General features: G+C 38.8%; 2 long non-coding RNA genes across 2 annotated transcripts in view; one reads left to right on the top strand and one right to left on the bottom strand.

The window, feature by feature from the left end:
- The window catches only part of LOC143644096 (uncharacterized), a 301,622-nt gene that overhangs the window by 22,757 nt on the left and 252,960 nt on the right, over window positions 1-25,905 (bottom strand). Inside the window, exon 7 of the long non-coding RNA XR_013156507.1 lies at window positions 1,603-1,676. This is a non-coding gene — a long non-coding RNA (uncharacterized LOC143644096). The remainder of the gene's footprint in view (window positions 1-1,602; window positions 1,677-25,905) is intronic.
- Window positions 16,955-24,327, top strand: LOC143644097 (uncharacterized). Its single transcript, XR_013156512.1, has 3 exons — window positions 16,955-17,125; window positions 20,099-20,153; window positions 22,667-24,327. It is a non-coding gene; the product is annotated as an uncharacterized LOC143644097 (long non-coding RNA).

Below are 25,905 nucleotides of genomic sequence, written 5' to 3'. Positions count from 1 at the left end.
GGAGAGTCGGTGGGTGAAGTACCTTAAGACTGGGAGAGATTACTCTGGAAAATGCCAAGGCATAAAATTATCTTCTCTGCCCTGAAAAAGAAGGGAACCAGGGAGTAAAGGTGAAAAAAATTATCACCCAGTCTGCCAGGCCTTCCCTGACTCCTTTGGATGATCTCAATCTCTCTTTCCTGGGGGCCACTTCAGCAATGTGACCCTACTGTGTGCGGGACCTCTTACACTGTGTTCATAATTAAGGTGCTGTAGATACATCTTTCTGCATCTCCAGTCCATGGCACATTGAGTGTCACAGAGGAAACTCTCAGTAAATGTTGAGTACAAAACGAGTATTCAACAAGATACAAAAAGATAAAGCTTAAGAGCGATAAGATAGAGAGTGCAAATGAAAGCACATGAAAAATAAACACCAAGAAGTGGAAGTCTGATTCGATTCAGATTCTGGGCTGGGTCTTACGGGACAAGAAAAGGAGCCAAGAGACTTTGGCAACCATGATTCCTCCATCGTCCATGAAGATGCTAAGGACCTGCCAGCTGCGTTATGCACAATAGGTTGGACTTGGGCCCTGGGGGAAAACCAGGTGTTACATATCTCTGTCTGGCTCGCTTACTTCATCTTTAAGTTCTGTTTCTGTTATCATGGTCCCAAGACACAGACACCAGCGGAAAGAATACAGAACTGAAAGTTAAGAGACACGGGTTCTCCACATGGCTCTATCTCAGGGACCTTAAATAAGACATTTCACCTCTTAGGTTTTTGGCTCCCTCAAACATAAAATGAGAGGACTGGACTAGATGAACTCTCAAGTTCCCTCCAGGGAAATTCTAGAATTACATAGTTCCTCTCTCTCCCTAAATTCCATTCTCTTACAAGAATATTTTCTTAACAGTTATGATATAGATGGAATTTGGATTCAGAAAATAAAGAGAGATTCTGAACTGATGTTTAAACAAAAATCTGGGGTCTGAATATACAAAACTAAGAAGAAAAATGTTAAGAATCTCAGCATGCGATACCTTGGTGGAATTATTCATAGCAGTTTGGGTCATGAAAAGTGGGCTCCCCACATGGTTGTTTCTAAGAGCCCATGGTCCCTGAGTGGAACCATGCTTGGCTATATATCAAGTCTGAGGAGAGGGCAGCAGTTGATTTTGAAACAGATTTTCCAGGTAGACTGAAAGAAATATATATATGCATGCAAGATGACAAGATTTCCGGACAAGACAGTATGTTGTTGGGAAGGGGCTAGGATTATTCACCTCATTTCATATAAGAGGAAACGTACGTCCAAAAAGGAACAGATAAGTCACTCAATATCACGCTGTGAAGATAAAGTCAGATCTGAAACCCAGGTGTTCTGACTCCCATATGTTGTCCTAATTTGTCAATGAAGAAACCCCACTGCTTCCAATGAACACATAACGTGGTGCCAGGGCCCAATGAATTTAGGTGGTCTGCTGGCTGACCTACTTTCATCATCCTTCTTGAAGTTGAATTTGCTAAAAATTTCTGTAATGCTCATCACTAGAAAAAGCAACTACATTAATGACCCAAGAGATGCCCTAACAGATTTCTTACAGTCAAAGACACTTTACCTGGCCCAGGGTTGGGAAATCTGGTTTCCATTCTTCAGTTTGTCACTTTAGGCCTTGCACATCAATTTCCTTTCCTGGGAGTTAAAATATAAGAGAAACTTATAAAATATAAAATAATCTGAGATCAACACATCTCAAATATTATTAGAAAAATTTTTGTTTGGCATTGCTAATTATTTATCTAAAGAAATTACTCTTACTCTCTTTTTAAATGTATATATGTGCACTCATACACACACACATACACACATGCCCACACTATTTAAAAAAATATTTCATGTGTATGTATATGAATGTGTGTGTATATATATATATATACATAATATATACGTGTGTGTATATATAATATATATATGCATGCATATATATATTTCTTTCAGTCTACCTGGAAAATCTGTTTCAAAATCAACTGCTGCCCTCTCCTCAGACTTGATATATAGCCAAGCAAACCATTCTCGATTAACACAACTCCCTCCTGGGAAAAGTCACAGAATAACTTTATTGATTTCCCTTTACCCTCCTCCACATTTCTCTGCTGAAATGTTGTCTTAACTCTTGAATGTAAAAGCGAAAGGAAAAAAAATAAAAATGAAGAGATGTGTTGGCTTTTTAATTTTTTCTAAATTTTTTTTTAATCAAAGGGTACATTTTAGGGAAATTTATGTAATAAAGACAAAAGAGGTTTTCCCAAGGTTTTTTTTGCAACTGATTTCTTTAGGTTGAAACTTGTACTTTAAGTATAATGATGGATTTGATACTACATAAATTAATCTACTCCTCACTCCTTTATGACCTGGCCAGCCATATTTGAAAGCTGCCAAGACTTTTTGGCAAGCAGTCTCCACCCACACCTACACCCCCCACCCCACCTCTGCAATGTTTCCAGGAGCATACCCAATCCAAGAATTAGGGGAGGAACCTCAAAAGATCCCAGAAAAGATTTACTTTTCTAAATGTACAAAATGCTTTACTTAAAAAGTTGTCAGGATCTGTGACACGATTTAGCAGTTTCTCCGGTGCAATTTTAGAGGTTAAAATGGAAAGCCCTCCAGGAAGATTTTGTTTCTGCCTCAACTTTTAAAATGACCAGGTTAGGAGAACTGAGTGCTTCACTCATTCTTCTTACACCTTCTGAGCTGCCATCGGAGTTTGGTTGGTGGGGATACTCACTGAGGGCGGGGTAGGCATGGGGTCAGGGTATTAGGAAGAAGTGGAGAAGAGGGACACTGAAGGGTCTTCAAATACAGTTGAAAATTATCATTTTTTCCCCCAGAGATTTAGCTCTACTTGCTCTAATAGCTGGATTCTCAAAAGACTAGTGAATTTCTATTTCCTTTCGTTTTCTGTTTTAGCATCTACAGCTTTTGCTGTAAAAGGAAGGAAAGGATTGACTTATTTACACCACAATCACAATCTGAGTCTTCATGTTAAGCAAATAAAGATGCCTAGCGAAATAGATGGGTTTGTGCTATTTAAAATTGAAAGCTTATGTGAACCACCACTTAGAAAGAAGCTTAAGAAAATTACAGAAAGAAAATTAAACCCTTGCGAATAAACAAGGTTACTATGATGCCCAATGCTGAGCATACAATTTAGTAGAGCAATTATTAACAATATGACAAATATCTACTTCCCTGTACAAATGAAATACACTCAAAACCACAAAAGGACAGTGAGGCACTATGCTGCCCGGAGGTTTAATCACAGAACTTTTTTTTTAGTAAAATACCTTTTTTCCATGATTTTGCAAGTTTACTTTTAATTAAATGCCATTTTATTTTTAACTAGCTAGTTTCTCTTTTTCTTCTTTCTCTGTACAAACTGAGCCCAAAGACAGTGATTTGGAAGAGTTATTGGTGAAAGTGGGTAGGAAAGCATGCTAAGACTGAAGTTATCCTGGTGAAGTCAAGTGCACGTCTATGTGCACAATGAAGAATGAGGGACATTTTTCCTAATATCTCGGTACAACTGTTCCAACTCATTCTTTTCCATAGGGCATCAGCAGGGGATCACCTAGCAATGTAATCCATATCATGGTGAGATAGGAAGATCTTTGACACACAATTCCAGGAACATCCGCTTTTAATGGCAGAGGAGACAAGGTTTTACTTTGTAAAAGGAAATACTGTTTCCTTAAGTAATATAGGTCCTTTGTGGGAACTAACCACAGTGCAAGAGTGTCCATTCTCCTTCTGGATAAATGGAACTTCCAGACGCTCATCTTATCGGGGCAGTACATAGCACCCAGTCAGCTTCTAGGATGTAACATAAAGGTCTTTCTTCATTTTCCATGGCACCCAGATGGAATGTAACATGTGCACCAGAAACTGAAGCTACCATGTAAGAACGTTCAGAATTTAAGATCCATCCATTCATTCATTCATCTTATTAATTCAGCAAGTTTTTAAAAGGCAGCTATCGGACTGTACTCAGCCTAAACACAGTGATAGGTGGGAAGAAAAGTGGTTACATCCTGCCTCTCCTTTCTTCCCAGCTCCTATTGCTTGTGGTGTTACCCCTGATCTCTAGTGGCTACTCAGAAGAATCTTCAATGAAAACAACTTCCAAGGGGACACATAGTTATACCATTCTCTTCTCTCTTATCTCTCTGCGGAATAGCAGTTGACTCAGGCTTGCAAGAATAAATTAATATTAAGTCTCAACAATTTCCTACCCTCAACAGGTTTGATGCCCAGTTTGATGCCCACAAAGAAGCCCTATCTACTGAACAAAAATGGGAAAGATCCTCATGTTGATAACAGAAGCTTAAAAGACAGGGATTTTTTTTTGTATTTTTCCCCTAATGTGAACAGTCCTAAGAGTACTTGCTTCATTTATTAGTTAGCGAGAACCTAGAGCTGTGGATGCCTAAGCGAGTCATTGCCACCAAGACTAGAATCAAGAGAGGGACTTGATCCAGCTCCATTGTCTGGTGCTTATAATATAGGAAGGTATCACCCTTACTAGGGGGGAAGACAGGGAATGGCCAGGTGAATTAAGTCCTCTCTTCAACAATTTGTTGCAAACAATTGCCTTGGAGAAGCATCACGTTCCTGACTACAGTATTGTAGACAAATAATTAAAGTGTTATTACTTTTTGTTCTTCACATTGAGAAGACCTAAGAGACAGCTTGTTTCAATCGACAGACTGGAACCACAGAAAAACTTTAACCTGGTCTTCTCTTCCTTAGTCTTTGGATAAGACATATTGGTAAAATGGTATGATGGGCACATTTCTAATTGGGAAAATCCTGATTATCACAGGTAACCCAGATCTAGATGACTTAACAGGGTACTATTGTGGTGAGAGAGAAAAGAGATTAAAGGTAGAGACTTCTTAATTAGCAGCAGACTGCGTACACAATTGGATCAGATGCTTCATTTAGCCTGTATCAAGGCACAACAAAAAGGAATGTCCCCTGCACAAATTAGCCCAAAAACTTTCTGAAACAGGGTCTATATGCAAGATACACAAAGGCTGGAGTAGCTGTAAGGAAAGATCCTCTTTTTTCACACAAGGCCATGGAGATTGCTTGAGTTGCCATGGTCTTGGCCTCTTCATTTTCCTTAAGCCATTATGGATAGGAACTTTGGAACAAATAATGCTCCCAAATAAATAACCAGAACCAGAAATGTGGCATCTATCATCAAATGAATGGCGGGGTTGTGGATAAAAGGCTGATGAAGAATAGCGGCAAGACAACAGGAAGTTATCCAGCATGCTTTGAGATAAGTCTGTTCCAAATCTTCTAAGCTACTTCTGTATATTTCATGCTAGAGGCAAAACAAATATCCAGGGACTTCTTTGGAACCTTCCTAAACTTACAGAGAGTCCAACACAAACTCACATCCAACTCTAGCATGGTTTAAAGGTAAGTTAGGAAATCTGATCAATTGTCTTGCAGACAAAGTGCAAATGAAACCAAGCAAATAGACAATGGGATCTTTCAGATTTGGGTTTGAAATGCAGACCTGCCACTTAATAACTCTGTGAACTTGGACAGAGCATTTATCCTTTCTGAAGCTCAGCTTCCTGATCTGTAAAATGGGGATAATATTACCTTCTATGTCTAAAAATTTTCAGGGTTAAATGAGATAAGGAATATCAATTGTTTGGCAAAATGTCTGGTACATAGTAAGCATTCAGAAATGTTGGTTTCCTTATTCACCTCCCTTTATTGATGCATGCTTTCTGGACTTCCATTTAACTTCTCTGAGTTCACGGAATATTGATTCTCTGTACTGTCTGGCAAATCTATTCATTTTAATCATTTCAAAATTATTCTAAATGTAAGACACAGATGGAATGTGAACATTAAATAATCCATGTCATTTTTCCTCAAAATGCTCATAATCTACTGAGAGTCAGACATATGCCTGGTGTAACTATAAACTAGCCAATAAGTAGAATAATTTGCTTATCCAAAGATACATAGAATGCAATCACTGAACTTCAGGGCTCTTATTTTAGTTCAGGAAGAAACACATGGACAACCAACCTCAAAGAAAGTGAAGAGTAAAAATGATACCAAGTTAAGTAGTGGCATAAAGGATGAGAAATCATCTCTTGTTGAAGGGTTATAGAAAGGTTTCACAGAGAAAAAGGTATTTAGGCTAGATAAAATAAGTAGGTCAGTAGCCTAGATAAAGTAGACAAATTCCTTGAAAAATACAACTTACTAAAATTGACACAGATGAAACAGAGAATTTGAATAGCCCTATATCTATTAAATAAATTAAAGTCATTATATAAAACTTTTCACAAAGAAAATTCCAGTTTTAAATGCTTTCACTGGTGATTTTTAAAACAAATGTTCAAGTAAGAAATTAACATCAATCTTACAGAGATTTTTCAGAAAATAGAGGAGGAAATCATATTTCCCAACTCATGTTTTCCAAATTCTGACAAATAAATCATATGAAAATTACAGACCAATATCATGTATGACTACTGATATGAAAATCCTCACAAAACTTTAACATCTGAAATGTAACATATGGGGCGGGCCACGGTGGCTCAGCAGGCAAGAATGCTTGCCTGCCATGCCAGAGGACCTGTATTCGATTCTTGGTGCCTGCCCATGTAAAAAAAAAAGAAAAAAATTGAAATGTAACATATGAAAAGAATAATGCCTCATGACCAATTAATGTTTACTCCAGGAATATAACATTGGTTTTATATTAAAAACTCAATCAATGAAATATCGAGAGATAAACACTGGACCAAAAGAAAAATTAATAAATGTATTTTGCCATATTAAGAGAATAAATGGGAAAAGGCACACTTCTTGGGTATAGAAAAATCATCTGACAAGATTCAACACCCATTCATGATTAAAAAACAAAACAACCATGAACCTATTAAGAATTGAAGGGAATTTTCTCTATTCAATAAAGGGCATTCTACAAAAACCAATTTTTAACATCATACTTAATGCTGAACTATTAAATGATTTCTCCTTACAATTGAGAACAAGGCAAAGATGCTTGCTCTTACCACTTTTATTCAATATTGCACTGGAAGCCTTAGTAATTGTAATAAAGCCAGATATATAAAAAGCGTAGATAGAAAAAGAAGGAAAACTGCCTCTATTTTTTAATGTTTATATGGAAAGTCAGCGGAATCTTCATAACAATGATTAGAAATGATAACTACATTTAGTAAAATCACAAGATACAAGATAGATATAAACAAGTTAATTACGTTTTTATAGACTAGCTGTAAACAATTGGAAATGCAATTGAAAAAAATCCTTTCACAAAAGCATGAAAAACCACAAAATATTTAAAAATATATTTTCAAAAAGATATGTGTAGTAGGTTGACTTATGGCTCCCAAAGGTCATGTCATTTTGGAACATCAGAATGTGACTTTATTGGTATAAGAGTCTTTGCAGATATAATTTAAGTAGGGATCTTGGGAGGAGATTACCCTGGTGTAGGGTGGACACTAAAATCCAATGATAGTGTCTTCATAAAAGACTGAAAGGGAGAAGACATACAGACACAGAAGGAGAAGGCCATGTAGAGACACACAGATTTTGAACTGGTAAATCTTCAAGCCAGGGAACACCAGGATTCCTAGCAGAGACCAGAAGCTAGCAGAAGCAAGGCACAAATTCTCTTTCAGAGCCTTCAGAAGGAATTAACCCTGCAAACCCTTTGATTTTTGGACCCTGAACTATGAGAAAATAAATTTCTTTTGTTTTTAACCACCCAGTTTGGGATAATTTGTTATAGCAGTCTTAGGAAACTGATAAAGTATGTAAGACCTTTACACTGAAAATGGCAAAATATTGCTGGGAGAAGTTAAAGAAGACATAAAGAAATGCAAAGATTATCCCAGGTTCATGGATTCAAAGACTCCATTTTCATTAAGATAATTTTACTCAAATTGAGTTATAGACTCAAAGTCATCCCAATCGAAATTTCAAGCAGGAGCTTTTTTTTTCCTTTGCAGAATTTGGCAAGTTAATTCCAAAATTTACTTGGAAATGCAAAGATCCTAGAATAATCAAATAAGTTTTTAATGGAGGGTATATACTACCTTATCCTAAATTTACCATACAGGTACAGTAACACAAACATTATGGTTTAGGTAGAAAACTCAGTGGTACAAAATAGAGTCCAAAATTACACACATGCTTATATGGTCAATTAATTTTTTAACAAAAGTGCCAAGGGAATTCAATAGGGAAAGGAAAGTCTTTTCAACGAATGGTGCTGAACAATTAGGTAACTGAATAGAAAAGAACGAACACTGACCTTTCCTCAGGTCAAACAAAAAAATTAACTCAAAGTAAATCTAGATGTTGATGCAAAAGTTAAAGCCATAATTTCTAAAAGAACGCACAGAGAAAATCTTTGCAACTTTAGGAGTAGGTAAATATTTCTTAGATAAGACACAAAATCAAAGAACCATAAAAATTAATTGACAAATTGGACCTGATCAAACTTTAAAACTTTTGTTCTTTGAAAGAAACCATTAAGAAATCGAAAGTATACACCACAGCTTGAGAGGAAATACTTGAAATACATATTCTATGACAGACTTTATCTGGTACATATATCGAGTTCCTACAGCCCAATAATAAAACAAAAAACTTGGTAGAAAATTAAAGATTTAAATACTTCACAAAAGAAGATATACTAATGGCCATTAATCACATGGAAAGATGTTCAACATTATTAGTTAGCAAGGAGATGAAAATTAAAATCACAATGAGATACTTCTATACACCTGTTAGAATGGGTAAGATTAAACTGACAATACCAAGTTTTGACAAGAATATGGAGTACTCACATACGCACTTGGTAGAAATGTAATATGGTAAATAACTCCCTTAAAATGAGCAATTTCTTACAAAGTTAAATATACACCTACCAAAAGACCCAGCAATTCTACTTTCAGCCTTCACTCAAGAGAAGTAAAAACATAGGTCTGTGCAAAGACTTGTTCACAAATATTCATAGCAACCTTATTCACCATAGTACCAACCTGGAAACAATCCAAATACCCACCAACTTGTGAGTAAATAAACACATTGAGGTCTATTCATATAATAAAATACTGCTCATTGATGAAAAGTAAACTACTGATACATGCACCAACATGGGTAAATCTTAAAATTTTTATACTATGTGAAAGAAAACAGACACAAAAGAGTGCATATTGCATGATTCCATTTATGTGAAACTATAGAAAAAGCAAACTAATCTGTAGACAAAATAAATACCAACGTTTGCCTAGGTTCAGGGACTGACAGAGAAATGAACTGTAAAAGGGTACAAGGAAGTATTTGGAGGTGGTGAAATTGTTCTATATCTTGATTGGGATTTAATGGATGTAAACCCTTTAAATGGATGCAGTTTGTTGCATGCAAATTATATCTCAATACATTTGCTAAACATAATGAACAGAAAGGATAGCATGTGGCAGAGGTAGAAGAGGGAGCCTCCAGAGAGAAACACATAAGCAAAGGCACGGAAGCCTGAATGCCTATGTGCCTTATCTCTGAAAATAATTTATAAATTCTTTCCAGGCAACAACCCTACTTTGAGTTATCTTGTATTATATCTACAGTCCTCTCAGTGTCCAGAAGTAAGGGGGCAATGATGTTTTTGAGTTACATGGAGTACTTTTTACCCATAGGCAACAATTTAAAGAGTGCTAGACCTACACTGGAAGACTAAGTACAATTCTCAATTATTTGTCTATCTCTAAGACTCACAAGAAGTGATTTTACCTCTCCAAGGCTGATCTACAAAATAAAGGTGCCAATTCCACAAATAATGTATCCTCATAATACAGTTTTTGTGAGGGTAAAATAATACATATGAATATGCCTAATAAACTTAAGTACATTTTATATAACCAATAAATGTTTGGCAAATAGTAGGACTGCAAAACCTATTTGTTGATTGATAGACCAACTGTTAATTGATCATTCATACACTCAAATCTCTTAGGACCTGCATAAGTAGTATTCATGTCAAAACTTTTCCCAATCAAAGGACACATTTCTTTGTCACTTTGGTCAAGGGAGTACTCCAGAAATTAGAGAAGACTTGAATATTAGGGTAGGCCAGATACAATTTCCCAAGTAAAACTGTTTCCCAAAATTCACATGATGTATTTCAAAGTAGGAGTGACTAAGAGGATGATCATTGTTTCTAGATAATCTTTGCCACCGCTCTCTATTAGTGTAGTCAACTGAGAGTAGATGGGATTGTCTACACAAAAAATAAACAAAAGATAAACAAGTGGGGGATAAATGGGCTTCCAGTGTGAAAATTTCAAGGAGGAAAGGAAATACAGGATACAGCAAGGGTTTATGACTAAAGAAAAAGAAACTAAGGGGGAAGGAGACTCTTTAAGATATTTGCTTAGAAAGAAGAAATACATATTTAGAAAAATTAGAAGATTAACGTTTGTAACAAGTAACCAGACATATTTAGGAAAAGAAACATAGGAATCCCTGTCCCAAAAATAAAAAGGATAATACAATCAAACTTTCAAAGACTGATTCACATGAATGAATGAAAAGAACAATCATATTTGTTGAGAAATTCAGTGATTGAAGCCCTCGGATGAACTTTGACATTTCTCCAAGTCCCACTGCATACTGGCAAATTCTTCATGAATTATAGAGAGATGTGGGTTTCTTTTTAATACATTTTTGTTAGTAAACAAACTTCTTTCTTCTAGATTAGGAGTCTGAAAATGCAGCCCCTGGGCCAAGTTCAGTCAGTCCCCTGCTTTGCTGGAACGCTGCCATGCCTATTTGCTTACTCTTGCCTAGAAGTCTTTTTGCACTGCAATAGCAGAATGGAGTAGCTGAGATTATATGGCCCGCAAAGCCTAAAATATTGATTCTCTGGCTCTTTACAGAAAGTTGGCTGGTCCCTGTTCTAGCTTGTATGCAAGTTAGAAATGAACATTGGATTATCTGGGTTGATGCTATGTCAGGAAATGGGGAAGTCTGGTTATGAGACTTAGAAAAATACCCATGGCCAACACTATGAACCAACAACAATAGTAACGACAAAAATGAACACAAAGGGAGTCAAATACATTTAGCTCTTGGTTCCTCAAACTAGCTCGTATCATATGATCCTATTTTAACCAAAAGCTTTAGGGAGATGGATTCAACTGACACTTGTGAATGAGAGCAAGTACTTAACAGCTGACCCAAAGATGCCTTGTTAAATTTTTCTTTGTCAGGCATAAAGTAAATGGTATCATCTGTCTTTTTGTACTCACAAGGCAAAATCTGTATCTTTGTTTGGTGAATGGTTAATTGGCAAACTATGTTCAATGCCAGATTTTCTTCAAGTGGAATGATATTCACTCAGTTAGTGTGAGAAAGGGGTGAGCGGTGTGGTGCAAAGAGAGAAGGCTGTGAAATAAATAGGCAAATTTAGTGTTGGACACATATCATGAGTACTTTGAGTCATGAGTACATGACGTTAGGAAAGCTGCTTAACCTCTCAAACCCTTGCTTTCCTCATCTATACAATGGGAGAAATCATTCCTTACATGTGATATGGTTGGACAGATTAAACATGGAAGACAAAGCCCAAACCCCAAATCATCACTCCATAAATGTTATTACTTCCCTTCCCTATCCATCCCTATTCTAGTGGCAAAAGTATTAGTTTAGACAGTGCTAATCTCAACATCCCAAGGTGATGCTGACTGCCGCTGCTTACCAAAAAAGGAGTATTGATTTATTTTTAGGGGAAAAGATGAATTAATTTCTAGGTTTGTCTTTAATGCAAAATTTTCCGTAGAGACATGATCTTTGTCTCTTCTAGAGAAGTATGTCATGTTTCTATGTGTTGAGAAATACCTTCTATGTTTTCAAAATACTTCTATAATGATTATGCAAATATTTGCAAATTTGATTTAAAGATCATTTATCATGGGGCAAAACATTTCCAAAGAGCTTTTTCTTGCCTTTGTTTCAGTGAGATCCTTTTCAGAATTGAGCGTGCCCATCTTTCCTGAAACAATTTCACTAAACCTAGGGAAAGCTTTTACATACGTATCATAATATTATGGAAGAAACTGTAGAATGAAACTTAGAAATATTAAGTTCAGTTTTGGAGCCACTTAATAAAGAACAATTTGAGGCAATCCTGGTATCTCTGATTTTGTCTGAAGATGGGCCAGGACTCCTCTTTGGACTTCTGACCTGGTGATGAAGAACTCCTGCAGTTCTAGAGCCCCCTGGCTCAGCAAACACCATAAAGCTGAGCAGAAATACAGCCTTCCAGCTCAAAAACTGATTTTCAGCCTGGATTGTATAGCACCTGATCTTTAGAATTTGGAATCCTATCCAAAGTTGCCTACACTTGTTCCTCTCCTGTTAATTTCCCCTCTATACTTGAACTTTTAGTCTTCTGCTATCAAACCCTTCCTATTTAATTAAACTTCTGCTTTGGTTCCTTCCAGAAAGCCCTGGCCTGTAGTTACCAATATTCCAGCCAGACACTGAGCCATTGGTCCTCCTTGGGCACTAGTTTAACCGTGTGTGAAATGGGAATGCTCAGCTCTCAGACACTCTGCTCAGGTGTGCTGAGGACAAACAAAAAGGTCACAATGGGAGATGCAAGCACTGTTCTAATCTGCAAACAGAACAGATTCCCCTATTGCTGATATTACCAAGGTTAGCCTAAACAGTGGTTTCATGCAAACCATTTCTATATTATCTAAAAATATGCAACCTAGCAGTTATGAATTTTAAATCATAGGATATTTTCTTTTCAAATAGTATATGGCAGGGAGAAGGAAGGTATGCCCCAGGTGCATACCTAGAGCTCCCCACCCTACCCAATGCCCCCAAAACCCAAACAAAGAAATGAATGCTGCACATCACACAAACATGACAAGTTCATCTGATACTGATAGAAACAGACAAACTTACCGTCAAACAGCTCAATACAAAACCTGAAGCTCGAAACCAATCATGGCATTTCTTAATCTTTCAGTAATAAAACCTAGTTGTTGATTGAAGTGACCCAAAGTTTGTTTGCCCAGCTTACTTTTCAGCGTTCGGCTCTCTGGAGCACTATTCTGCCAGGCACTAGGGAAAGTACTAAAAACTATAGCATTTCCAGTTAGTAAAGTGAGATGAAAACCTCTTTGTCCCGGTTTAAGAAAATGGCCACCAGTGAAATCAGTGAAATGGTGGATGTGTACGTGTGTATTTGGCAGAAGGCATCCAAGACGGGAGAAGAGGACTTCTGTTTATTTTTATAACGGCACAGTAAACTATATTTTTATTTCATCAGGTTTATTACAGGAAGGTCTACTATTTCTCCACTGTCCAGACATCAGGCTTTGCTTTCTACCCCTAATGTAAGTACTAATTTTCTACCTAATTCATCCTTAGGGTAAATATAGCAACACTTCCTCTTGCCCTGAGGTCAGTATTTCTTTAACCTCATCCTCCTTTAGACCAGTCTAGAATGCAGAAGTGAGTAAACAAAAGGATTCTGAACACACAAAATAGCAATCTGGATGTCTCTACAGTAAAGCCCCACTTTTCATAGCCTCACTCAGAATTCTATATTGACTCATTTCAGTTACAATTCTGGCAATCATATAGTTGGTTTTTTTCCTATGCCTGAAGGTGTTCTGAAGTAACAGACTACAAAAGAAGTTAAGGGGCACTGAAGAACAGCAAAAGAAGTGCAGAAGAAGCAACTGCTAATGGTTAAATACTGAAATGAGCACAAAGCAAGAAGCCAATAAAAATCCTAAGAGTGGTGAATTCAATGATGGCAATTCATACAGATGACCCTTACCCATCAAGCAAGCTAGGTGCAGGAAAACTGTTTAAGGAGGCTGAAAAGGTAGAAGTTGCTGTAATGCCTGGATGGGTAAGCTTTTGTTCTTGTAAAAATTTACCTATGTGGAAGATTTTGTTCCTTGATAAAATAGAATATGGAGGCATGGCAAATGTAATTGAAGAAGGGTTCATTTAAGTGCTTTCATTTGGACATGTCACATTGTTTTCCTGCTTGCTCTTGAATGTAGGGATTATATTCTCAGAGAGGGCAGGCCTATGGAACTTCTGCCCAGTGCATGCACACCTAGCAAAAAAAAAACCATCAAGCTCTTAATGAGCATCTGCTGCTGCTGATGATTGAGAGCTTGCTAACAAGGGTCTTTCCTCAAGGTGATTAATGGGGCTTCAAGTTGATATCTTTTCAATCTCTCTTTGCACTTATTATTTTTTTTTTTGTAGGGGCAAAGCTATAAGTCAAGTATTCATTGACAGAGAAAAGAAGAAAGACTTTTCTGTCTAGAAATAGGAGATAGTTTCATCAGAATGTTTGCTGATGGTTAAAGAATAGAATATTCAAGATTTTATTCTCATGACTTATTCTATGATTTGGACATATTTGATCTTAGTCAACCTCCATTTCCAAAACTTTTTAACCACACTTATGATTTACAGCATCTGAGATGGATCTTAAAGTTGAGAGTCTTGCTTCCATCAGAAGCCATATGTACTACCTTTGCAATAATTTACCAACGTGCTAGAAAACCAAGAATTGCTGAGGGTCATTGTGATCCACAGTTATGCCATGTCTGTGGAGGCCATTTAGGTTTCTTCTTGAATACAGCATTCAACAGAAATCTCTCTCTCTGGCTAATGGACAATGACTCTCCAGCCCTAGACTCCCATCTAAGAGCTGCTCTTGTTTCTCGTTGCCATTAAGTCAAACATCAAAACAATAAAAACAACCTCACCCTGTACAGGATCCCCATTTCATTCCCCTTGTTTCTGTCCACTGCACCATGATTTTTCCAGATTTAAAATGTGGGAGTTATCTTTGGCATGTCCCTCTCCTTATCCTCCAAACCCGTTTTTATTTACAAAGTCCTATTACTCTTTTGGGTAGCATATGTCTTCTATCTGTCCCCTCCATTTTTCACTATTGTCTTTGTGTAAATTCTTCGCCTCCTCACGTCCTGGATGGCTCTGCCAACTTCATTACTAGGCTCCCTCTCCCGAGTTCCTTCCCCCTCCAGTCCATCTGGAATTCCATTGCCAGATTAATCTTCTTTAGATTCTGCCTTTTTTTGTCATTCCCAAAAAATCTTCATTGGCGATTTATATCACGGCCATTTCTTATCTATGAAACCATGCAGATGAGAGAGCTCCATAAGCAATAAAACATTAAAGAATTGCTATCACAGCAATAATGACTCTTTCTGTTTTTTAGGCTATTTCATTATGTGAACCATCTTCTCTGAAGTATAACTTGATTTGATCAACATGCCACCTCGGGCTCTAGAGAAGTCAGCACATCACTCTTCAAGAAGCATGTCACGCTTCTGCTGCTCCACACATTCCTTCCAGCAGGAGGACGTGAGGACTGAATGGTAGTGCAGGTGGGGGCATTTTTATAGTATTAAATGGTCAGACATGCATGGTTACTTAAGACTTCTGTTCTTGACCCTGCTTTGTTCATTTTATTAAAGAGTTGGATGAAAATAGATTATATTCTTATCAAGTCTGCAGATATGAAAATTGGGGCAAAATAAAAGCCATGTCAGATGACAAGATCAACATTCAAAGAGAACTTCAGTAAGAGGTCAAAATGAAGGGTACAAAATATAACCAAAATAATTAAGTTTTGAATACTAGGTTCAAAACTGTAACTGAATTGGAGGAACTCCAGGGGAAGAGGAAAGGCTAAGGGTGAATGAGGGGATGGGGAAGAGGGTGAAGGAACATGGGTTATTTATAAGGGAACTACAAACCATGCCAAGAAATTTTGCATCCAAAATAGATAAAGCACACTTAGGCTGTATTGATAGAATTAAGTCATCTAGAATGAGGGAGGAGTTGGTTACATGATGTCCTCCACTGGATGCAGAGCTTGAGAATATTTGGTTGCCATTTTCAACTGACAATGTATACAGGAAGAATTGTATTGGATGGATCTAAAAGTCACACAGAGTATATAGATTTATTCATGTTTAACTTGAAAGGGGACATTAAGAAAGAATACAATAGCTCTGTTCAAATGTTTTAAAGACTATTCTTTAAAGGAGGGAGGCACTAAGGAGGGAAAAACTAGACCCACTGGTAATAGTTTAGAGGAGGGGAATTTTAGCTCAATAGAAGATTTTTTTTATCAGTAAGAGACATGAATCAGTGGAATAAGATGTCTTGATAAATTCATTTCTCGTAACTAGAAATTCAAGTATAGATTAAGTTGACTGTGCCAGTTTGTATCTGCTGTGAACCCCATAAAAGCCATGTCCTTTACTCCTCATTCAATATGTTGGGTAGGAGCTTTTTAATTGTTCCCATGGAGATGTGACCCACCCATTTGTGGGTGGTAATTTTTAATTAGATGGTTTCCATGGAAATACGTCTCCACCCATTCAAGGTGGGGTTGTTTATTGGAATCCTTTAAGAGGAAATCATTTGGAAAAAGCTTTAGAGCTCAAGCAGCCAGAGACCTTTGAAGATGAAGAAGGAAGACACCCCTGGGAGAGCTTCATGAAACAAGAAGCCTGGAGAGAAAGCTAGCAGACGTGGCCATGTTTGCCATATGGTTTTCCAGTTGAGAGAGAAACCCTGAACGCCATTGGCCTTCTTGAACAAAGGTATCTTTTCCTGGATGCCTTAGATTGGACATTTCTATAGCCTTGCTTTAATTTGAACATTTTCACAGCCTTAGGACATGTAAACATGCAACTTAATAAGTTCCCTTTTTAAAAGCTGTTCTGTTTCTAGTATATCACATTCCAGAGCTTACAAAGTAGAACAGTGACAGTATCATAAGAACGTTTTTGGTATTCTTAGAATGCAGAAGTTACATAGATGCCCTGAAGGTTACCTTCCTTTCATCTCTAAGGCGTGATCTTGCTCCACCACACCTGTACATCTGCAATATTCCCTCCTCTCCCATCTCTATACACCATACAACATTGAACATATTTGTTGTCCACTGCTAGATACCTTTATCTTTCTGAGACTGTGAGCTCCTGGTGGTAAGGACTCTGTTTTGTTCCACCTATTTTGGCTCCTAGAGAAGTTCCTTAGAGAGCTAAGGTATTCAATATTTTACTGAATTCGTTGAATTGTAAAGTTCTATATAGTAAATTCTTACCTAATGTTCACATTCCAGCAGCAGTTCACACTTTCCACGGGAAGCCTTCCCTGATCACTTTTATAGCTATTATACTCTGTGCCACACATTTGCCACAATTTAGTTCTCCGTGTCTTACCTTCTGTGGTGTTTTTTAATGTGTCCCAAACTCAACTGTCCATTCTCAGTGAACAAAAACTTAAAAATTAGCCAACTTCTCATCAATCTTCTCATCACCAAGCTAATTATTGTGCTTGCTGATTGAATGAAAGAAAAGCCATCTTCTAGAACATTTTAACATTTAAAAATCTACTAATTTTTTTACACGAGATTTTAATAATTTTCATTTTTTGATTTCCCACCCTATATCTTATTAACTGTTTGAAGTGGTAGCTTGAAAAGGAGACAAAAAAAAACTGCATAAAATACCTTAACCAAGAGCTTTTGGTGTAGGGACAGCTAGTTCAGCCTAGAGGGCATCAATATATTACATCATCTTTTGATAACTGTCCATTGTTATGATTACATCATCAAGAAAAGGTGAAATTATGATCAAGAATATGTAATACATGCTTGAAAAGTTTTATCTTAAAATGATTAAAAATTTTTAAAAAGCAAAAAAAAAATAAATCTACTTATTAAAATAAAGAGTTAGATAGAAACTTTACAGTGGAGAAACCTGGCAGATATCACCTCAACCAAGGGTTCAAAATCAACATAGCAACTTCATGTATCTCCCAACATGATCCACTGAAAAGGCATAATATCACCCCTGTAAAATTATTATTAAAAATTAGTATCTTCAATATCATAAGAAACTATCAGCCTAGCCCAAATTGGGGAACAGTCTACAAAACTGCTACTAGTACTCTTTAAATGTGTCAGAATGATGAAAAACAAAGAAAGACTTGGGACCTGTTACCAACTGAAGGAGACTGAGGAGAGATGACACAACATGTAACATGGGATCCTGTATTGAATCTTGGACCAGAAAAAGGAGATTAATGGGAAAACATGAAAAATTCAAATGAGGTCTGTAGATTCATTAGTAGTAGTATAAAACTGTTAATTTCCAGCTTTTGATAATTGTACAATGGTTATGAAGATGTTAACATTAAGGAAAGCTGGATGAAAAAGGTACAGGAACTTTGTACCAAATCTGCAATATAATTTTGAACAAACCGTCAAATAAATCAAATTTTGGTTTTCATCAACCACTTAACCATATAAACCTATGCAAAATTTATATACTTCTAAGAGGATATGGTCATTAACGATAAAGAAGTTGGGTAGAGATCCAAACAATCAAGATGGCCACCTTTAATCAAAACAAACAAATAAGTATATGTTTGCATTTTAAATGCTATATTGAATTCTTGAAAAATCAAAAAGTAACTGAGAATTCTTCAATTATCAAACATAGCAGAAAGAGTAGGGCTTCTTCACCAGACTTGTTCAATTTTAATATCGCCTTTTTTTTTTTTTTTTAGAGATGGAAATTGGTCTCTGAACTTACATTCAATTTGGGGGTATTTTAATTCTCTGATTTAGTACCATCTGGGTTTATGGTCTTTTTCCCCTATTCTGTCTACTTTGAGGACATTTCTAGTACATAGGCCTCATCAGTTTTAATGATATTTATCCCCTTTCCATTTTAGTCACCAGTACACATGCTACAACATGGACTTCATTATTAGCTGGAACTGCTTTGCTGGGGAAGTCACAGACACACACTCAGGGGGCCAACTCCAAGTGTTCACCTGCCTGCACCTCCTCTTCTACTGTACGATTATGTTTCAGTCTGTTTCCTTTTTGCAACCTGGGAGACATGTCAAATCTAATTAAAAGGGCCAACCACATCTTAAACCCAGAAACCAGGAACTAGCAGCCCCAGATGCTAATCAAGGCAGAAATTCTCAGTTGGCAGGGTCCACTCCCCCCAGGGTGGATAAATACCACACTCAAACAGCATAAATTTGTCTTTCTTCTCCCATGCAAAATGGGGGCGTGTGTAGCTGTCATCTACTGACCTTGACCCTGTATTTGGTCACCCCAGGGGACCAGCCACGATAGGCTCACTTCCCCTGCTCTTTTGGACCCTTTGTGCTGTGTAAGTAATAAAGTCATCATTTGAGGAAAGTTTTTGTTTTGCCTGAGCATCTGTTCCCTTGATACACTGTGTAGCAACTCACTTCACTCACAGATTTTGGCGCAAGTTGAGGAGTACACAGGGAAATATGAAGTGGGTTGATTTTGGGGCTGTTCTTTTTATCACTCTTATGTTCTTTTTGTATAGGAGTGTCTTAGGCAACACAGGACTCAGGGCTTTGTGGGCTAAATTAAGGATCACTCCTATCCTAGCACCCTGGGTAGAGGTGTCCACTCACAGTCAAGGGACCTAGGGCATGCTTTGTCTGTTCTCTGGGGGTGAGGCAGCAATAAACAGCAACAAATCACAGTAAATGTGATTTTCAGGCAGTGAATAAACCTTTATGGTGCTTTTTGAATATTACTCTGGAGAGGAAGGGGCCCGTGAATAGCACTGGAAGATTTTAATCATTCCACACCAGGACAGGAACGGGAGGTTACTGCTCTCCTTTGGATCAGTTCCCATGCCCTTTTAGGCAGTCCTCTGGCTGTGTTTCCTGACTGGGAATGCATTATGGGAACTGATACCCCACACCACTCTGTCTCCTAGCGGCCCGTGAGGATATACATCCCAACCCGTCAAATTTTGCCATCACATTTGGGTGAGTGACTGACCTTGCAGCCTCACTGGTGCTTTCTCATCACCACATTGCACAGCAGTAGCAATATCACCTCCATGGTGGAGAAATGTACATTACTGAAATAATAAAGGAACTTCTATTTGCAGGTACCCTCTGTTCTACTATCTTTGGCTATAACCGCCAATGCAGCCAATGAAAAAGGTGAGTAGAGTGGAGTGGCTGATTACAGATAATTGAGACCTGAATACAGAAGTGCTTGTTTTGGCACCCATGGTCCCAGACATGCTTCCATTTGCATATTGGCATCTTCCATTTGCATCTTGGTATCCTCCTGCCACCTCTATATTAGGTAACACAGAAGGCAAGTATTTCCCACTGGGAAGTAGAGGAGAAGCAGATGCTGTGAGAGGTGAAAGTGGTTGCTTCGGCTGCCCTGCCTCTGGGACCTTTGGAGCCTGGACCTCCATTTGAACTGCAGGTTTCTGCCACCTGGTTCCGCGATGACTAGGCCCTCTGGCAGAGGGAGGGAACAGTAGGAATTCAGACCCCTGAGTTTCCAGTCCAAGAGGTTCCCGAACATAGCCCAATACTGCTCCCCCATCAAGAGGCAACTTCTAGCTTGTCATTGGGCCTTGGTTGAAAAGGAAAGGATCACTGAGAGTTCCCACGTCTTCCTAAGGCCAGAGATCCCAATAAAGTTCTGGATCCTGGGTAATGAGAACACTCACCCAGCCAGTGCTCAACAATGGAGCATCATCAATTGGAAGTGGTATACTGCAGTTCATGTTAGCCCAGGCCCCAAGGCCATGTCATGCTTGCATAAGTGGGTGGCAGAGGCCCCCTTCAACCATGATCCCATTGCAACACCACGTGAGGGCCCTTCTCTTCTTGCACTGACATCTTGGGGACCCCAACTCAAGGATGCCCCACCAGATGCTCAGTGTTGTTTCACTGATGGATTGGCCAAGCTGAAAACATATGGCATCCATTGGGCAGCAGCCACTGTTTCCCTCACCTCAGGTAGACCATATACCACCTCTGATACTTCAAAATGTGCCCAATGGGCTGAACCAAAAGTGGACTTTTTAACCCTGGGACACTCAGACCCAAGCACCTCTGTATACTGACTCACAGACTGTCAACAACAGCTTAGCAGTCTGATCAGGTTCATAGAAGGGGTGTGGTTGGAGAATTAAAGATTCCCCAGTGTGGGGAAGAGACCTTTGGAGACAACTGACAGTGTGGAAAGGCATCATTTATGTTACCCATTTTTATGCACATGATGACGGCCTGCATCCCAGTGAACATCGTTGGAATGACCTAGCCGATAAAAGGTATGCTGAGCTGCTTTTTGCACCTGATGAAGCTAGAGATCCTTCTGGGAGAAAGGCAGAGGATTGAGCCCTGCCCAAAGGATGAGGACAATGAACTTACCCTCGATGAATCCATGAAATAGCAGAATTTCCCACGTTGTGTCTGCTGCTGGGTAGATTCACCACTTAACTGGACACGGACATTATGATGCCATGAAACCATACCCCAGATTCACAGAGTACTTCTTCTTTTAAGAAATGTCCAATCTGCCATTTACCAACATGAGTGATGTCAACTAACAACCAGCTCCTGAAAAGGAGCATTTTGGAGCTATTCCCAGAGGGGCTGCACTGGACCATTATGGCAGTGGCCCTCTCCCACACTCCCAAGGTATGTCCTATGCTTTGGCCACGCTAGACACCGACTCAGGCTATGGCCTTGCCCGTCTAGTTTGACATGCAGACACAGTACCTACATGCGATACTTTGGAAAAGCAACTTTGCCACCCCTTCGGATACTCAGATGACATCTCCTCTGACCAAGGAGCGCACTTTACTGCACAATCCACTCAATGTTGGGCCCACTCATGGAATTAGATGGACCTCCATGTTATCCACCATCCATACGCAACTGGCATTGTGGAGAACTTAAATGGCTGCTTGAAAAACTAGTTTCCATCTCTATACTCGAACAAATCTCTCATTGAACTGACTATCTGCCTTACTTGTGCCCTCTGGAAGCTGAACTCAGCAGTTCCCAGAAGGGAAACCTGGCCATATTCTGATTCCTAGCACTGGGAGGGGACAACAGAGGGGGAGGAACACAGGCTCTGCTGCACTTCCACACTTATACCCATCACGACGGGGATTGGTCCTGAAAGGGAGATCAAGGACATTTCACTTGTATCTCTCCTTTCCAGTTTCCTTCAGGGAATCATCCCACATTTTACCCCATTACACCGTCCACACGATTCCCATGATGGTGGGAGGTGAGGCCACCAGGTGGAGGGGTTGTATGACAGAAGACTAACAATGCTTAACACACATGTGGTGACAATCCAGTGGGCCTGACACATGCATACTGGAGGTTACTGGGTGACACTATCCCTGGTTGGGCCACCAGTTCCCTTGAGTAAAGCCATAGGACACCTTCAAGGAGTCATGACAATGCCTGTCTATCAGGACGGGGTGGAAGTGGACCAGAAAATATGAGCAGGGCATTCAGATTAATGGGAAAAGGGAGAAATTAAAGCTCAGGGCAAGGAACAGACAGATGGGGTGGCTTAGAAGGAAAAAATAACTTACAGTTAATAGGTTGAGAGAAATGTCTCCCATGGAAATTAGCTGCACAAGCCCCCTGTGAACATTACTTACTGATCCCTTCTTCCCTGTTTTCTACAGATTTGACTCTGTGACAAACTAGAAGGCAAATATCTTCATCTAACTGATCTGGGCCATCATGGTAGCAGGAGCCTGACCAATGACTGGATCTGCCATCTGATCCCTTTCTCTTTCTCTCCTCTTTGCTGAGTCTGGATTGACACTCAAAGTGTTGATATCCCCTGCTTCATGTTGGATCTAACACCAGAAAGTCCTTCATTTATGCTCTGTGACAAAGATAATAGCACAGCCATTGGCTGTGTACTCTTCTTCTCCACACTTCTGGACAACCTGTCGGGATGCAACAACTCCCAGTGTAATGAAACTGACAAGTGGCTCAGTCAACTTTCCAATTTATTCACCTATGAACACATGATATGCAATCTGTCAGCCACCTTAGCTGACATTGCTGAGTTCACAGCACGAGCCCTTCAGGCTCAGCAAAAATCACTAGACTGTCTAGCCAAAGCACTGTCTGATAATTGCATTACCTTAGAATTCCTCCTAGCCCAACAAGGAGGCATATGTGCTATTGCTAACATCTGTTATATGTGGCTTAATGCCACAGGGGAGGTGGAATGGGAGGTGACTAAAATCTTTGCAGCCCACTGGCTGCAAAGTGCACAAATGGATTCTATGTGGGACCTCTTCAGCTGTCTTCCTGCAGTGGCTTGGATGCAACCATTACTTCAGATAGTTCTGATCACCCTGCTTAGAGTAATGGTACACATAGGTGAAACCTTCCCAGCCTACACCACTGGTGGTCCCCAACTTTTTTCCCTAACATTATGGAGAATCATGGGTCAGCAGGCCCAAAATATTTCCACCTTTGTGTCCAAGGTGGGTGGTTGGCTTATATTGTGGAAGATAATGCAGAGGAGTAAGTTAGGGCTGGTCAAGAGCCTGAGGAATGACCTTCTGGGGAAGTCACTGACTCAGGCTCAGCAACCATCTCCCAGCCTTTGCCTATCCCCCACCTCCTCTTCCATTGTGCGATGATGTTTCAGTCTCTTTCTATTCCACAACGTGGGGGAGATGTTAAGTCTAATGAAAAGGCCCAATCAGACCTTAAACAAGCAACCCCAGATGCTCATCAAGGCAGGGTCCTTTCCCCCAGGGAAGGTATATACCACACTCAAACAGCATAGATTTTTCTCTCTTCTCCCATGCAAAATGGAGCATGTAGAGCTGTCATCTACTGACCATGACCTGAGCAGTTTTTGCTACCCTATGAGACCAGCCATGATGGGGTTTCTTCCCCTGCTCTGTAGGACCCCCTGTACTGTGTAAGTAATACTGAACGTTTCTGTTGTGCTCTGCACCTCTGTTCTCATGCCAGGTAGCAACTGGCTCCACATACTTTCTCCTCATACATTGAATCTACCTAACTGTTCATGACCTAAAAGCTCCAAATTCCTACATATTCCCATTTCTAATCACCCTCTTCTGGTTGTACTTAAACCATATCTCTATTTAGTAACACTTATGAAGTCATTTCGATGATGCTTTCACTACCATCCCAAGATCTGTAATCCTTTGTCCTTTTACATCTTTTCATTTTCCTAACTATGATTTTGAGTAATCACCGTCTGTTTCCTCTGTTTCCATTGCTGGTGTGCCAATATATTTCTGCAAAAATTCACAAAAACATACTGTTTAAATCCCAAATAAATCAATGTATCTAATCAACCTTCAACAAGTCTTCACTGATGTTATCATTCTTATTTATCTACTGTTGAATCTCAGTTGCATTTCCCAAGACAGGATCTGCCACATATACTCTCCTTTCTCAACCACTGCCAACACTAGTTCAGTTGGGCGTCATAGACCACCTGAGTCTATGGTAATAGGTGCTTAACTAGTCTCCCCACATCCTGTCCTGTCCACTTTATGAGCTAATTAATCTTTTTAAAGGAGATAGTTAATCAGCCTTCATGCTCCCCATTGCTACCTGGCGAGATTCCAAACACCTTTATATGGCATTCAAGTCCCACTATGAACTGACCTGAGATCACTTGTAAAGTCTTTTCTTCTGCTAAACCCATTCGCATACTATGTCTAAACCAAAATGGACCACTTGCACTCTTAGATAGGTCCTACCACCCTCTAGTCAAGCCCCTTATTTAGACTTTGCATTTATTAGGTATATTTTGCCCCTCAATCTCTGTCCATCAAAACCCTATCCATTTTTCAAGCCCAGCTCAAAATGCATCTCTTTCAGGTAGCCTCCTCTGATTCTATATATGGAAATATCCCCTTCTGCTCACTCACCTTATTGCGTTGGGGCTGTATTAATACTTTTTTATTTGTGAAATACTTTTTGGAAGTCAAGCCTCAGTTGCACCCTATATATAACCAGATGAATAGATGTATGTCGTGTGTGATATGTAACAGAAGATTGAACAAGGTACAACAGTTAATGACCCATATTACTGGTAGATTAAAACTTGAAATGGAGATTGAAAAAATGGTAGTAAATTAATAGTTATTTGATAAAGTGAATTGAAATTGATTGGAATAACCTGAATAATCAACTGTTAGAACATTGACTCTTTCAGCAGGGTTGTACTGAAATTCTTCCAGATATGGAGTCATATTTATTTTATTCCTGGGACTCCAAAATAAAAGAAACTATAAGAATAAATGAATTTGATGAATTTTTGAATTGGATATACATTGCCAGACACCATTAGTACTAAATTGGCATACTGCCTAATTCAAAGGACTTTTTTATTTTGAGTAAGTGAAAAAGGAGACTCAGCATTTATTCTCTATTTCATTTGCTCAGTGAAGACTAATGAAACAAATTGCCATCACTATTATTATCACCACTATCATCAAAAATGCGTCTTTTCTCATTTAAAACAAAAGTTCAAAAATCTGCACTGAGAAATGTAGCTCAGCAGGAATCTACAACAACTGTGGAAGCTTAGTCATATCAAAGCAAAACCATTCATCATCTTCATGACCGTGATGGTTTCATTTACACTCAGTGAGCAACGCAGAAAAGGGTACATCAAGGCACTGACCATTTAGCATGGGAAACCACCTTCTCCAGTGAGTCTTGTACCATTGCAGGGAAATGGCAGGTAATTACTCCAAAATAAAAATTAAGTAATGAAAATAAGTCAATTATATACCGTGAAGCAGTCACATATTTTCTCTTTGGGATTATTTTCTATGTAGCCATAAGGAGTCCTTTAATTTCTTGGAATTCTCAACATCCTAAAGAAACTCTTTGAAAGTCAAACCTCAGTTGC

The sequence above is a fragment of the Tamandua tetradactyla genome, chromosome 8, assembly GCF_023851605.1.
Source record: "Tamandua tetradactyla isolate mTamTet1 chromosome 8, mTamTet1.pri, whole genome shotgun sequence".
Classification (NCBI taxonomy): domain Eukaryota; kingdom Metazoa; phylum Chordata; class Mammalia; order Pilosa; family Myrmecophagidae; genus Tamandua; species Tamandua tetradactyla.
Note: the sequence above shows the minus strand (reverse complement) of the source record. Positions and strands in the feature narration are given on the sequence as shown.